Raw genomic sequence first — 12576 nt, 5'->3', positions numbered from 1 at the left:
AAGCATCTACCCCCAAAACCAGAGTCTGCCTACTTTGTGCTTTGTGCTCTCACCTACACCTCTGACTTTACGGGGGGCTGTCCCCCACTACCTCTCTCTGAAAAAAAAAAGAGTTAACTTACAGCTCCAGTTAATAAAGTTCCTGGGTGTGATAGTGTTTCAACTTACAAACTCCTTTGGAAGTCCTCTAGCCTGCCTGAATAGGTTTTTCCAGCCACATGTGATTGCTCAGAGCCTCCCAACTGTGAGATGCATGAGATGTTCTAAACTGTCTAAATACAGATTCCTTTGAGCAGTTAAAAGATTGATTAGAAATTGTATTGGTGAAGGGTTTTTCACTTGTTGGGCCAATGTTTGCTGTTAAGTCTCCATATCCCTTACCTGCTGTGTCCCTGGCAGTGTATTGATTAATATAATTGGTGTAAGTAGTAGCTTTAATGTTTGCAGCCTTGGACCCTTGAGTTAATTCTTTTTCTTGTTATAGCCCACCACACCTTTGCCCTATAGGAATGCAACTTTATCTAATGCTTTTGGAGGGTGGCACTTGACTAATCACCTTTAGAGAAAAATAAGTTTTCTGAAGAAAGGGTCTTAAAATGTTAACAGGCCTCCGGGCCAGAAGATGATGCAAATCACCTAAACGTTTGCATATGAAAAGTTTGCAGGAAGAAAGCCTGGCATACTGCATGACTCTACCCCTTCCCCCATTATCCTCTATGCATAATTTAAGGTATAAAAACTACTTTGGAAAATAAAGTGCGGGCCTTGTTCACCGAAACTTGGTCTCCCCATGTCGTTCTTTCTGTCACCTTCTGGCTGAATTATTCAGCCTCTTTTCTCCACTGAATTTCCTCACTGAGCTATCCATATTTCAGCCTCTTTCTCCACTGAATTTCCTCACTGAGCTATCCTTATTCTATTAATTTTTATATCCTTAATTAACGTTTAACTAAGCAGTTATTTCCTGATCCTCGCCGACGCCGTCCCCGCTTCCAATTCCCTGGATCCACCGGGGCTGGACCCCCGCACTACTGCTTCTTTCTATGCACATGCATAGGCTTAAAAATAGCCAACTTCCTTGAAAAGAGTCTTGTCTGTGTGTGCTCAGTCCTGTCTGACTCCTTGTGACCTGCCTGAGAAGCGCCCAAAAAGAGTCTTCCTCTCATATAATGAACCACTGAAGAACCAAATGGAGACCACGTGGTGGGGGCGATAGTCAATGCTATGGACAAGCCCTTGAATCCAAAGCTCATCCTCCACTATCCCTTCTTAGCTCTGTGAATATTAACATCTCTGACAGCAGATGCTGGCTAACCAGGTAATGTCCTACCAGTTTTTTTTTGGTTTTTTTTTGTTTTTAAATTTCTTATTGCAATATATTTGCTTTACAATATTGTGTGCCTTTCTGTCATACATCAACGTGAATCAGCCATAGGTATATAAATGTCTCCTCCCTCCCATCTCCCACCCCTCTAGGTTGTCAGAGCACTTGGTTGAGCTCCCTGTGCCATACAGCAAATTCCCACTGGCTATCTATTTCATGTATCTTAATATATATGCTTCCATACCACTCTCTTCTTTCGCCCCACCTTGTTCTTCCCACACTGTGTCCACAAGTCTCTTCTCTATGTCTGCGTTTCCACTGCTGCCTTGCAAATAGGTTCATCGGTACCATTTTTTCCAGATCCCATATATATGTTAATATACAACATTTGTCTTTCTGACTTACTTCACTCTGCACAGTAGGCTCTAGGTTCATCCACCTCATTAGGGCTGACTCAAATGCATTCTTTTTGTAAAGCTGAGTAACATTCCATTGTATATATGCACCACAATTTCTTACACCTAGGATCTTTTAATGCTTTACAGTTTAAAAAAAGGACACGTTGCTCTAACAATCAATATATAAAAGGACTATCAAGACTCCCTTTGTTTTCTCTTTGCCTTTTTTTTTTTTTGAATCCTTACGTCTGTTGCACCTGCTTAGTAAAGCCCCTGAGACTTGCCAGGGTATGCTATCTCCTCTCCCTGCAGTAGCCACAGGAGGCAAAGGGAGAGCTATCATCAAATGGAGCATATGTACCCTGAGGCTACCGATGCTCACTGATGACCTGTGACTACTGAGGTCAGTGCAATTGGCATTGCTTGCTAGACCCTGTGCAACCAGAATCTGCCTTGGATATCTGCATGCCTAACAGGTGTGTATTTGCTGAGATATGTTTGGCCCCTGGACCATTTCTGAGACCTGCTTTGACCCAGTATGCTCACTGAATTTCGTAGAGATAACCAGTTACCTGTAGACAAGGTCACTTTGCCTGCATGCATGCTAAGTCACTTGAGTCGTGTCTGACTCTTTGTGACCCTATGGACTGTAGCCTGTCAGGCTCCTCTGTTCATGGGATTCTCCAAGTAATCCCACTGGAATGGGTTGTCATTTCCTCTCCCAGGGGATCTTCCCAACCCAGGGATTGAAGCCATGTATCCTGTGTAGCAGGAGGATTCTTTACCCACTGAGCCACCTGGGAAGCCCCAAGGTCACTTTACGCAGCAATAAATCATAATGTCTACATCTTATATTTATTAAGGTTTAGAACTGTTCCCCTAGGACACAGCATTTAATAGTCAGTTACACTTCCATTGCTAAAACATTTTGCAAAACTCTAGGACTGGGAATCTTACATCCCTGTTGTTACACAGTTACAAGGTACACAGGTTCATGATGCCATACACAGATATTGATGGTAGATGGAAATTTCTTGTTGAATTGGCCTTGAAGAAGCTTCTGAAGTGATTGTCAAGCTCTCAGAACAGTGATCTTAGTCAAGTAACTTCAGGTAGATGTGAACTTCAGTTTTCAGTCAGATCTGAGAACCCAGTGAGCGGTTCAAATGTGTTAAAATTGCTTTGCTTTTCAAATGTTCTTTGGTTTTTTCTTTCCTTTTTAACGTTTGGAGATTCTAATGGCTTTCTAAATACAACAATTATAAAACGCATAGTATGCTTTTAATTGTGCTATTCAAGAATGGGGGTTTCCCAGGTGGCTCAGTGGTAAAGAATCTGCCTGCCAAGCAGGAGATGTGGGTTCAGTCTCTGAGACGGGAAGATCCCCTGGGGAAAGAAATGACAACCCACTCCAGTATTCTTGCCCGAGGAAATCCCTGGACAGAGAAGCCTGGCAGGCTACAGTCTCTGGGGTCACAAGAGTCAGACATGAATTAGCAACTAAACAGAAGCAGTAGAATTCAAGAATGGGGACTGTGTGTAAAACAGTATAAGACAGATTGTTGATGTTGCTGTTTTTCAGGCGCTCAGTTCATGCTTGACTCTGTGACCCCATGAACTGCAGCAAACCAGGCTTCCCTATCCTTCACTATCCCAGAGTTTGCTCAAACTTACGTCCATTGAATTGGTGATGCCATTCAACCATTTCATCCTCTGTTGTCCCCTTCTCCTCCTGCCTTCAACCTTTCCCCAAATCAGGGTCTTTTCCAAGGAGTCAGTTCTTTGCATCAGGTGGCCAAAGTATTGGAGTTTTAGCTTCAGCATCAGTCCTTCCAATGAATATTCAGGACTCATTTCCTTTAGATGGACTGGTTGGATCTCCTCGCAGTCCAAGGGACTCTCAAGAGTCTTCTCCAGCAGCACAATTCAAAAGCATCAATTCTTTGGCACTCAGCCTTCTTTATGGTACAACTCTCACATCCATACATGACTACTGGAAAAACCACAGCTTTAACTATTCAGATCTTTGTTGGCAAAGTGATGTTTCTGCTTTTTAATAATGCTATCTAGATTTGTCATAGCTTTCCTTCTAAGGAGCAAGTATCTTTCAATTTCACAGCTGCAGTCACTGTGTGCAGTGATTATAGAGCCCAAGAAAACAAAATTTGGCACTGTTTTCACTTTTTCCTTATGTATTTCTCATGAAGTGATGGGACCAGATGTCATGATCTTTGTTTTTTGAATACTGAGTTTCAAGCCAACTTTTTCACTCTCCTCTTTCGCTTTCATCAACAGGCTTAGTTCCTCTTCACTTTCTGCCATTTGAGTGGTATCATCTGCATATCTGAGGTTGTTAGTATTTCCCCTGGCAATCTTGAATCCAGCTTGTGATTCATCCAGCCCAGGATTTTACATGATGTAGTCTTTATAGATGGGGAAAGAAATGGCAACCCACTCCAGTATTCTTGCCTAGAGAATCCCGAGGACAGAGGAGCCTGGTGGGGTGCTGCCCATGGGGTCACACAGAGTCGGACACGACTGAAGCAACTTAGCCTGCATGCATGCATTGGAGAAGGAAATGGCAACCCACTCCAGTATTCTTGCCTGGAGAATCCCAGAGACAGAGGAGCCCAGTGGGCTGCCATCTGTGGGGTCGCACAATCAGGCATGACTGAAGCGACTTAGCAGCAGCAGCAACAACAGCAGTCTTCATAGAAGTTAAATAAGCAGGATAACAGTATACAGCCTTGACATACTCTTTTCCATTTTGAACCAGTCAATTGTTCCATGTCTGGTTCTAACTGTTGCTTCTTGACCTGCATACAGGTTTCTCAGGAGACATGTAAGGTGGTCTGATAGTCCCACCTCTTTAAAAACTTTCCAGTTTTTGTGATCCACATACTCGAAGGCTTTAGCTTAGTCAATAAAGCAGAATGCTGTCCTTGATGTCAAAAAATAAAATAAATGACTCATAAGAGGGAAACCTCTGTTTTCAGAGTTTCTCCTGTGTCTGCCATTTCTTAAGCATAATCCTTTTACCAAAGAGATATATTTTGTGGTGGCAAATTTGCCCCCCACCTTTGCAGGAAAACATCATTCTTTTTCTAGAATGAAGCAGAAAAGCTGAGATATTTCAGGTACTTGTTTCACATAGTTCATCATGAGCTGAGACATAATCAAGATTAAATCTTTGGTTTCTGGATTTTTTAACCACCTAGTGTATTAAGTTACACTGTCTTGCAATATATTTCCTGAGATTTCTGGTTATTTTTTATTTTTGTAGAAGAAAAAAATGTCAGTAAGAATTAGGAGTAAACCATTTCATAAACCAGTAAATAAATCATAATTAATTCATACTCATGGCATCTGTATCTTCATGGCTCTTCTTTTGGTTTAAAGGGCTCTGGCCATTTGGTGTGAACATCTCTGGGAAGGGCTGGAGGACACAGGTGAATGGAAAGTAGCAAACAGTGATTTCATGACCACACTTCACTTGGCTTGGTACTCTTTCTATCGCTAGCGAAAGTGCAACTCCTAGAAAAGAGTCAACTCCATTGGCCCAGGGTTGGTATGGAATTTAGGAAGAGTACTAATGAAAATAATCAAATTTACCATAATCATGAGTAAGGAATAAGGGAATCCTTTTGTCTGAGCAGCAAGGCTCTCTAGGGTCGCTTATGGGGCCATATATTCCCTCGCTTCTCCAAAGGACCTATTGCTTAATCCTCTTATATGATTATATCCACTTCTGTGCCATTGTACTGATGTCCCCAGGTTCCTGGGAGTAATTTTTATCTTTCCTTCTTAATAACAAATTACAGTCACCATTTCACATTTCAGGTGTACGTCAGACGCGATAGTTGTTTCCCATAAAGTCTTCAAATGTGTATATTGTATGTGCTTAAGATGCTCAGTCCTGTCCGACTCTTTAAGACCCCATAGACTGTGGCCCACCAGGCTTCTCTGTCCACGGGGTTTTTCCAGGCAGGAACTGGAGTGGGGTGCCATTTCCTCCTCCTGGGGATCTTCCCAACTCAGGGACTGAACCTGCCTCTTATCTCTCCTGCATTGGCCTGTGGGTTCTTTACACTAGTGCCACCTGGGAAGCCCCTATTGAGGAATTTTTTTTTTCCACTTTTCTGGGTTTTTTTTTGTTTCCTTAGACATTAAGGCAACCAGAAAATCAGTGCATGCATTTTTCATCTGTTAGAAAGTGGAAGTGGCCTATCCAAAGCTCAAACATTGGCCAAAGAGATTCTGAAAATCCTCACAGTGACTGTGAATTACACATGTGATCACTTTGAAAAAATGACTTCAGCTACACCTCAGTATTGCCCCTATATTTTATTTTACCAATTCATATTTTTGTTGTGCTGAAAACCAGTAAAACCCATGAAACAAAAATACTTTTGACTTGTGACCTTTATTTGGGATGAGAATTCCTCTGGCTACACTTGCCCTAAATCACTGTCATAGAAAGCAACTTCAGATGAGAAAAGTCACTAAGAACAACACTGAAAAAGGAACAACACTGCCATCAATTGTACTAGCCGTTGGCACAGCAGACAGTTCTCACACTTCCTGACTAATCAGGATAGTGACCACCTTTCTATGTTCAGGGAATCTTCTACTCCTTGGACCTTTGAGTGAGTAGCGCCTACCTGTCCCTTTGAAGTTGAAAATGGCATGCTTATTATTTCCCAGAATCCTTTGCATCGTCTGCTCTGCTAGACTCTGAAATGTGTCCTAATGATGCAAAGAAGCAGGACCTACAGAATTCTCTCCAAAAGAGTGTCAGGTACAGGGAAACCAAGTTCCTGAGGTGAAGTGCTGACTCTGTGGAGAGCCCTATAAAATATCCACGGCAGCCAGTTTTGGGTTGTGGGAGCTCCAGTTAATAGTGCCTGGGGGCAGACAGTGTCCTGGCTAGATCAGTTTTCCAGGAGAGCTTTAAGCATTATTCACTGTACATCACCTACGATCTTAGTTCTTCAGCCCTTCTCATTAGGCTGAATATTACTCAGTATTGGATAAATTCATTTTCTGCTTAGTTCAGTCAGAGCTAATTTATTTTACGTATAAGTAAAACTACTGAGTGCCACACCAAGCAATTATTTCTGCCTTATATGAAGAGAAATAATTTTGAAAAGTTCAATCAAACCACTGACTGTAAATTACTTTCAAATCCAAATACTGTATAATGAACTCTCCAAAGGATGATTAAATTATTGTATGATGTGACTCCTTCAGAAAATTAGAGGGAACGAATTTTGTGTTTAAACCACCCCCACTTGGAACATTTTCTACACATATACTGAATAGATCACTCCTTTTCATATAGTCAAGACACTCTGTTATTGAAAAACTATGTTTTCTCATGTGAATTGCATTATTTTCTCTTTGCATTCTTCACAGCTCCAATATTTTAAAATAATTATATTCAATTAATGTTTGGTTATTAGTTTATTGTTTGTTTTGGAAATGTGGACAGGCAGCAGAATCAGAAAACCATCATGGTACCTCTGAACATATGGTTTGTTATTCATACCTGTGAATGCAGGTCAATTTGGTGTCTTGGATAAATTGCATAGAGAAAACAAAAACATGTGCAATTGATTGGGCATTAAAATGTTGGAAGAAAATAAAATACTTTTCTGGCCAATATTTGCAAGTGATAATTACAGGATGATGCCTTAGAGATAGTTGGGCTTCATATTATGGAAACATGCTTAGAACAAGCTTGTGCAAAAAGGGGGAATTTATTGTGAGGAAGGAACTATCTTATGAAAACTTAGAGTAAAAATGTACACTGGGAATTCATAATGGAAGTGACGAAACTAGAGAATCCAGGTAGTCATTCTCTGATTTCTTCTCTTTTTCTATCTTTGAGTCCATATATCTCATTCTGGCTGCTTTTTTACATCTCCAACATTGTTCTTTCTCTAGTTCAACATTTTTGTTTCTCAATAGACAGGTTCTTCACTTCAATACTGACCTGACCACTTTCAGGAACCTAACCTGGTGCAAAATACCTGCTGACCTCAATTACCATTTTATTGGAGGGAATTTGGTTAAAATTGAATAAAATGTTTACCCCTGGCATAACCAGTGCAACACAGATGGTAAGTCTCATGTATAAAGAAGGCTCCTAAGGGCCCTTCCTAGTGAGGTCTTTGGTATGGGAGATGGAGATCTCAGGAAACCATTATTTGTGAGGTTGGAACTACATCAAAACTTGCCTTCTACCGATTTTAATAAAAGCAGCCTCCTAAAGAAAAGTTAAAAGTCCATTTTGTTTTATCACTTTGAGATTTAAAATAATTTCAAAGTCAAAATAACTCTTGTAATTCATATTTATGAAATAAATGTTTAAGTTACACATAAAGTTGTCAACTTGTGCTCTACCCTGTATATTATTTTAATGAACTTGTTTGTATTCTGATGTTTCATTACAAGAGCATCTTGGGAAGCAGATGTAAGGAAGAAGTAAATTATGTGTGTGTGTGTGTGTGTGTGTGTGCACGCGCGTGTGCGTGCATTCAGTCACTGAGTGGTGTTGATCTCTTTGTCATGCCATGGACAACAGCCCACCAGGCTCCTCTGTCCATTGGATGTCCCAGGCAAGAATACTGGAGTGGATTGCCATTTCCTCCTCCAGGGGATCTTCCTGACCCAGGGATCAAACATGTATCTCCTGTGTCTACAGCGTTGGCAAGTGGATTCTACACCACTGTGCCACCAGGGAAGCCCAAAGTATGCCTAGTTCAAATATTTGGAAAACTCAACTGCCATTTCCCTGAGGAATCAGAAAAATGTCCAGTAACCTCTGTCTCTTTTCAGGTTTCTATGAAAAATGATATCTGAATATACATAATAGTATTTTTAGTATTTCTACCACCCTTATAAAGAAGCATGCTGTGGTTCATGGGGTCACAAAGAGTAGGACACGACTGAGCAACTGAACTGAACTGAAGATAAACTTTATGTCAAAAAGACACATGTGGGGGCAGCAAATTTTGCTCCCTCATATTTGCAAACTTTGCATGCATGCAAAGTCACTTCAGTCGTGTCTGACTCTTTGCCACCCTATGGACCGTAGCCCACCAGGCTCCTGTCCATGGGATTCTCCAGGCATGTGTACTGGAGTGGGTTGCCATGCCCTCCTCCAGGGATCTTCCTGACATAGAGATTGAACCCGCATCTCTTACGTCTCCTGAATTAGCAGGCACGTTCCTTATCCTAGTTTATCCCATTGCCCAGCCCTCACAACAAATGACTAGAAATATGTTTTTGTAACCTGTCTCAAATTATTTCTTCTTTAATTAAGTACAAAAAGTTATCTTTGAGGGATCTCAACTTTTATGGTAATGTAGAGGTGCTATTGGGAATCAAATACAAAAAAAATATATAATCAAGAAAGCAACTAATAACCGAGATTAGATATATACACATATAAGTGGCTTAAGAGAATATACTGAATAGCTTCACAAAAACAACTTGTAGTACTGAGTACTATATTTGGTTGTGCTCAGCACTTTTGTATTTATTTTCATGGTTGAATAAAATATTAAATTTGCTTGTTTTCTTGGTTTTCATCATTAGCGTTTCTTAAGGAGTCCCCATCGATTAAAGAACTGTCCTAAATCCTGGAATATATTATACAGTTTATTTCCCTGCAGGAAGGAGATTAAAATTTAATTCAGAGACAGGAAACGAATAAAAACAAATCAATTTTATGCTGGAGCTTTATAAGCACTGCAGTCTGGGAAATTCTTCTTTATGAATAGGCCTAGTTTATCATAACTTTCTTTTGCTTTTGGACTTTAATTCTCAGAGGGGGCTTGTAAGATGAATTCATTGGTCTAGAACTATTTCCTTACAGCAGTAACACTATTGTGATTCTATTGCAAGATCAATCCATGGGAAAGAAACAACACTTGAAAATCAGATGTGTTATAAGCGTAAGACATAGGGTGGGGTGTCTGCTATTTTTCAAAGCTAAATTTTGCTGTCAATATACTTTTTAAATAGAGAAGGAAATGGCAAACCACTCCAGAATTCTTGCCTGGAAAATCCCATGGACAGAGGAGCCTGGTAAGCTATAGTCATGGGGTCACAAAAGAGTTGAACACAACTAAGTGACGAGATAACAAATACTTTTTAAAAAGTGCTTCCCCACAAATATGAAGGTTTCATATGAAGGTTGGTTTTGTTGTTTATCCTTCAACACGATCAGTTTCCTTCAGGTCCTGAGGCACTCAAGTCCTCTAGTAGCCCGTCTGGAACTTGTCTAATGAGCAGAATCACCAAGGGAGAGTTACTAAAATGCATATTCCTGGTCCCTAGTCAAACCTAGTAACAGGACTAGCTTCTCCTTTAGCCATGTAGACACAATTCCTAGGGTCCATGGTGTGTTAGTGTATGTGTGTGCTCAGTTGTGTCTGACTGCCTGTGACCCTTTGGACTGTCGCCCGCCAGGCTCCTCTGTCCATGGGATTTCCCAAGCAAGAATACTGGAGTGGGTTGCCATTCCCTCCTCCAGGGGATTTTCCCCACCCAGGAATCAAACTCCCGTCTCCTGCATTGCAGGAGAATTCTTTACCTGCTGAGCCACTGGGGGAGGTAGGGTACTTTTAGAATCTTAAGAGTATTCTAATATCTTTCAAAATTGGCAGTTAAAAGAAAAAAACAACTTGGATTCTATTTGTCTTTATATCAACAGTTGTAAAATATAATGTTTAATATATTTTTTTATGGATGAAAAGGAACCCCAAAGACAAAAGTGTCTAGGGCCCATAAAAGTCACAACGTGGCCTTACTTAGCAACCAGAATATCTGTACTTAAAGGAGAGCACACAAGAAGGTTTTGGAAACAGTACTTGAGCAGTATTTCAATACTATATTCCCTCTGGGTTCAGTCAGGGTTCAGTTAGGGATATGTGATTACTTACTGCATAATAGAATAAGGGATGTATTGGAGGCGTAGGACCACACACTGTTGTGGGAGGCCTGGAGAAAGAAGGTCGGGAAAGTGGGTTTGGAGGCCAGCTCCCCTCAGGACGGGCATGGCTGGCAAGGTGGACACTGGCCGGGGGTTACGGGAGGCAGCCTTTTGCAGCCGAGGAAGCAGGACACGCGAGCCCAGAGAAGCCTCTGCGGGGCTGTGACCTCTGCATCTTATGGGGTAGGAGGCTGGGGACGGGGTTGCTTTTGCCACCACAGCTGGCTGCTTGGCGGAAGAGTAGGACATGGAGCAAGAAACAGCGAGGCAATCTTGAATTCATCGGTAGGCACTGGACTTGGGACACTGACCACAGCTAACTGGATGCCCTATGATGGGTAACGACCGCTTCCCTCACGCCTTCCAAACCTTAGGCAAAACGCGCCTGTGGCCACTCACCTGAGGCCTCTGAGAAAAGGATTCTGGGAAATGCAGTTCTGGCTTAGCCCCACGGGCTGCGAATCGCTGCACCTTCTGACCTTAAGAAGATGAATCAGTTTCACGTGTTGAATTAATTTCACCGGAGCGGGGCTATGTTGTCCAGGTGAATCCAGTCTTTTCCCTGCTCCTGCCTCACTCACTCACTGAGGGATATGGCAGAGATTCTCCAAACTTCGTGAGCCTCACATTTCGAACATGGAACAGAGACAAGAAGAGCGCGTGCAGCAAAAGGTTTATTGTGAGAACTGAACTAGACAAATATGGTGAGAAGTTTCCACTGCAGCGTTAGGCACATGGTAAGTGCTAAATAAACGTAACTATTATCTGTCTTCATAAAGTAGGCCACAATTCAAGTGTGTGACTCTAATATAATTGTGAAAACAGTTCTAAATCTATGTCAAATAACAGTGTTACTTCTTGTCTTAAGAATTAAATCTCAGAGAGAGGCTTCGGACTAAAAGAAAAAGTCATTAGATGGCTGAGTTTATAACAGCAACTTTGAAAGCCAATAGAAATCAAGGGAATATTGTCGTAATGTGCTGAGAGAAAATAACTGTCAACATAATACTATCATGAATATAGCAAAATTTCATACAAGAAATTTGCTAGTAGAGAAACTTTTTTTTGAATTTTAAAACTATTTTTAATGAGGCATTAGAGAACCTTTTCATAATGGAAATTCCAAAATATGTACTTTAAATGAAAGGAAAACAATTCTGGAAAGAAAAACTGAAATGTAAGATGAATGGTAAGCACAGATGTAAAATGTAACTGAAGTTAAATTAGAAACACTGCTAAAAACAGTGTTACTATAATAGTTTTAGTAACTGATTCCTTCTGGTAGCCTTTACAAGACTCACCTGAGTTTCTGTGACTTGTTTTGAATCTTTGCTAAAGCAAAAACCCCCCAAATTTAGCTGTCTTGCTTTAGCTGGGGCGTCACTCTTACAGGGTTGGGAAAGATTCCAAAATTGACACCTAAATTTGATCCTATGACAGGCATATTATTGAATAAAAGTCAAAATAATGATCATCGATCTAGGACAAGTATAATATCTAAATCAAGAAAGGACTCTATGTTTCAGTATTCTTTTAACCATTATAATTTTTCAGGGACTAGACTCATGTCCACTAGATCCCCACAGTGCTCTGGCAGCCTCCAAGCTGATCGGTGAATCTTCTATAAGCCTGTTTTTTCTTTCTTCTTTTTCATTCTTTTTTAATGACTGGGTAATATTCTGTTTGTATGTATTCATTATTCATTCATACAGCAATGGACACCCAGGTTACTCCCATATCCTGGCTATTGTGAATTGTAATGCAGTGAACATGGGGGTGCATGTATGTTTTTGAGTTAGTGTTTTCGTTGTCTTCAGCTAAATACTCATAAAGTGGAATTGCTGGGTCATATG

At 40.8% G+C, this 12576-nt stretch overlaps 1 protein-coding gene across 20 annotated transcripts in view; it reads left to right on the top strand.

The window, feature by feature from the left end:
• Positions 1 to 11262: 11262 nt before the first annotated feature.
• Positions 11263 to 12576, top strand: part of DGKB (diacylglycerol kinase beta) — a 1145939-nt gene continuing 1144625 nt past the window's right edge. For 8 of the 20 annotated variants that reach the window (XR_008717631.1, XR_008717636.1, XR_008717638.1 and 5 more), the window contains exon 1: positions 11272 to 11460. The gene's annotated coding sequence lies outside the window, so the exon portion shown is untranslated. Of the gene's footprint in view, positions 11461 to 12576 lie in introns of all 20 variants that reach the window. The other 12 variants (XR_008717644.1, XR_008717643.1, XR_008717645.1 and 9 more) reach the window with 9 other exon arrangements.

The sequence above is a fragment of the Bubalus kerabau genome, chromosome 8 (genome assembly GCF_029407905.1).
Source record: "Bubalus kerabau isolate K-KA32 ecotype Philippines breed swamp buffalo chromosome 8, PCC_UOA_SB_1v2, whole genome shotgun sequence".
NCBI lineage: Eukaryota > Metazoa > Chordata > Mammalia > Artiodactyla > Bovidae > Bubalus > Bubalus kerabau.
This window is presented reverse-complemented; position numbering and strand designations above follow the sequence as displayed.